Genomic DNA, 3,749 nt, shown 5'->3' with positions numbered 1-3,749 from the left:
TACATTCCCAGAGGAATTTAAAAACGAGGAGGAGTTTCTGGAGGAATATGTCTAGAAAGTTATTTAAGGAAATCAGGTGGAAGCTATGTAGTAATTTAAGAAGAAACTCTGTAGTCAATTTATAAATAATTCTCTGGATTAATCGCTTACGTAAATCTCAGGAGCAATCTCTGGAGGAATTTCTGAAGTAATTTCCCAAGTAATCTCTGAATAAATCTCTGGAAAATTATCTGCATGAACTCTCAGTGAAATTTCTGAAGGAATATCTTATGGTAACTTGTTTAGGAATTCCTGGCGAAACTTCTGCAAAAAATTCTAGATGAATCACTAAAGACATTTCTGGAGGAATGCGTAATAGTTCCAGAAGAAATCCCTGGAGAATTATGTATAAGTGGAATCTATTAAAGAATCACCTTGAAACTTCGGGTAAAACCATTGAAATAATTTAAGAAGAAATGCCTGAAAGATTATCTGGAGGAATCCCTGAAGTATTTTCAAGAAGAATTCCTGAATGAGACATTCCTCAAGGTATTTCTCATTCAAGAATTCTTCCTGAAAATACTTCAGGGATTCCTCCAGATAATCTTCCAGGCATTTCTTCGTAAATTATTTCAATGGTTTTACCCGAAGTTTCATGGTGATTCCTTAATAGATTCCACTTATACATAATTTGGAGGATTTTTGTAGAAATCTTTGGAGAATTTCCTGAAGAAATTCCTAGTAAATTTGCTGAAAGAATCTCTAAGGCATTTTTTTCAGGAATTTCTAAAGAAATCACTGACAGAAATGCTAGGGGATTTTCCTGAGGTTGTAGATTTTTGTGGATGTTTGTGTCATATCTGAGAAAAATTTTCAAAAATCTCGGATGGTCCCTTTGGTGGAACTTTCTAAAAAATGTCTGGCGTTGTTTCTGGAAGAATCTCTGAAGAAATTTCTCGAGGAATCCCTAACGAAATACCTGGAGGAATTCCTGAAGGAATTATCGGAAGAATTTGTGAACAACTTCCTGGTTCAGTTTTTTCGGTGAGTTTAAAAATAGGAAGTTCAGGAAGTTGTCCGAAAATTCAGTGAAGAATTTGTGGAGAAATCCAGGCTTGATAATACTCTTCAACATCATCAGAGTTCGATGACATACTCTAGAGTAGCGTGCTTCCTTTGCCTTTTTGCGAAGGAGTGAAAAAAATGCAAAGCAGAGAGGCAACGAAAAATTAACAAGAAAGATACAGCGCAGAGTAAAATTCCACCAAAAATTAATGTTCGCGCAACTCTACGAGGACTGTCCTGTTCGGGCGGGACACTCAAGAGTTCTTTTGAAGCGTGAGTAGAGGTGAGCATCGCAACAAGGAAGAGAGAGAGTACCCCCCTTTCTGGTGTTACGTCCCAACTGGGACAAAGCCTGCTTCTCAGCTTAGTGTTCTTATGAGCACTTCCACAGTTATTAACTGAGAGCTTTTTTTGCCAATTGACCATTTTTGCATGTGTATATCGTGTGGCAGGTATGAAGATACTCTATGCCCTGGGGAGTCGTGAAAATTTCCAACCCGAAAAGATCCTCGATCGGTGGGATTCGAACCCATGACCCTCAGCTTGGTCTTGCTGAATAGCTGCGTGTTTACCGCTACGGCTATCTGGGCCCCATGAGGATCTTCTTTGCAAATTTTAAGTTCATTTTTTACTCCTCAGAAAAAACGACAAAATCGCCTCTTCTTTGCATCGCAGAGGAGTTTCTGTCAAGCCTGGAGGAATTACCTGTTTATTTGTGGTGGATTATTCTAAAGAATCTCTAGAAAATAATTGCAATTTCCCTGAATTCCTGCTGGAATCTCTGAAAGATTTTCTGGAGGATTTCCTGAAGCCATTTTTTTTAGCCATAGTTTTACTGGTGAAGTCCCTTGTGGATTTTCTGGAATAATTCTTTGAAGAATTGCTCAAGAAATTTTAATCCTCATGCAATAATTTCTATTGGGGTTTCGGCATGAATCGTTGGAGGAATTCCTGGAGGATTTTCCGGATATCTGGAGAATTTTCTGATGAAATTTCTGTAGAAACCCACGGAGGAAGTTTTGGGGGAATCCATTGGTGTAGCTAGGATTTTTTTTCTGGAGGAAGCCTAGGGAGCCAGCAAATGCTTGGTTTACCGAAGTAATGTCGGTCGCAATAATTACGATTTTCACAAATTTCGTAGTTTGCATAGGTTCTTTCCACAAATTCTTCAGAATATGTACCAACAGTTTTTACAAATTTGCCTTTGAGATTCCTTCTAAAGTTTCTCTTCAGATTCCATCAACAAATTTCTTATAAATTCTTCAAAGATTGCTAGAAAAATTCAAGAAATATCTCCTTGCAAAAAAATAAACGATTCTTCCAAGTTACTTTAAGGATTCCTCCTAATATTCCGCACAATTTACATAAAAAGTTGAACAAAATTCAATTGGGAAAATGTTTTCAACTATTTCTCATAGAATCTCTTCACAGATCTATCAACATTTGTTTCGCAGAAAATTTCAATTTTTTTTTAAACAATGCCTACTTTAGATAATTCAAAAAATATCAAACATTCCTAAAAATTTCTAGAGGAATACAATCAACTGTTCTTTCATGAACTCTTCCGCGAAAATTTCCCGAGCAATTTGTTCAGGTATTTTTTCGGAGAATTATTATATTATTATTTCCCTTGGGATGTCGTCCTACGATTCTTCCGAAATTTCACCATAGATGCATCCAAGAATTTTTCAAAAATTTTATTCTTTAGAGATCATTAGCGATTCTTCTGACTATTTTTTCTAAGATTTTTTTCAACATATTCACTTAAGGACTTACTCCATATTTTTTTCCGAATGTAATTCTTCCATAAATAATATCTTGGAATCCTTTCATTTTTTCTATTTGGTTCGAAAACTACTCCAGTGATACCTCAATATTTTTTTTGGGATTTGTTCACAAATAATTCTACGAATCACGCTATATCAATATCAGATTTATATCAGATTTTCAAAGTTTTTGAAGAACGTCTTAAATTTTTGTTGGATGATTTCAGTTTTAATTTGAAAAAAAAAACTAAATTTTCCGACTAGAATTTACTAGTTAGAAAATTAAGAATTCTGAATCTTTTTAATGAAATTTCTGACGATGTGGTTTTTGAAAGCTATTTTTTTCGATTTACTTTTCGTCTTATGGACAATGATTTACTTTAAAACGAACGGGTTTGTATTTGGGTAACGTACGGTATTTGTAGCTAACGTACTATAAAATGTTTTGCATTAACTCCAAAGTTTTATGATACTATGGAGAACAGATCAATGTAAAAGCCAATTCCTTCCTTCTTGCAGAATTTCCAAACAAACTTTTTGGAGGAAGTATTTTTAACTATTGTGGTAGAATTGCTGAACGTGAAGATATTCGCGATATTTGTTGAGAACATTGACAAAGATATCTCATGGTAAAATTCGTAATGCAAAATTTTACCGAAACTAAATCTTGGAGGAAACAAGAATTACTTATGGACTTTCAGAAATCTGGAACAATACGTATGAGAATCCTGCAACTTCTTGAATTAATTTTTACCTCTCAGTACTTTTAAATGTTGCTATATTGGATAAAAGAAACCTCTCTAATGAATTGAAAACAAACAAGTTTCTCAAGAGATCCATCAGAATTATTTTAAGAAATTATCCTTGAAATCGAGCGGAATTTTTTTTTTTCATTTTTGGATTCCCCGGAAATCTGCCAGAACGCCTCTAGGAATTCCG

Source organism: Aedes aegypti, chromosome 3, assembly GCF_002204515.2.
Source record: "Aedes aegypti strain LVP_AGWG chromosome 3, AaegL5.0 Primary Assembly, whole genome shotgun sequence".
Classification (NCBI taxonomy): Eukaryota; Metazoa; Arthropoda; class Insecta; order Diptera; family Culicidae; genus Aedes; species Aedes aegypti.
The sequence above is the reverse complement of the archived record's forward strand: the minus strand, read 5'-3'. Positions refer to the sequence as shown.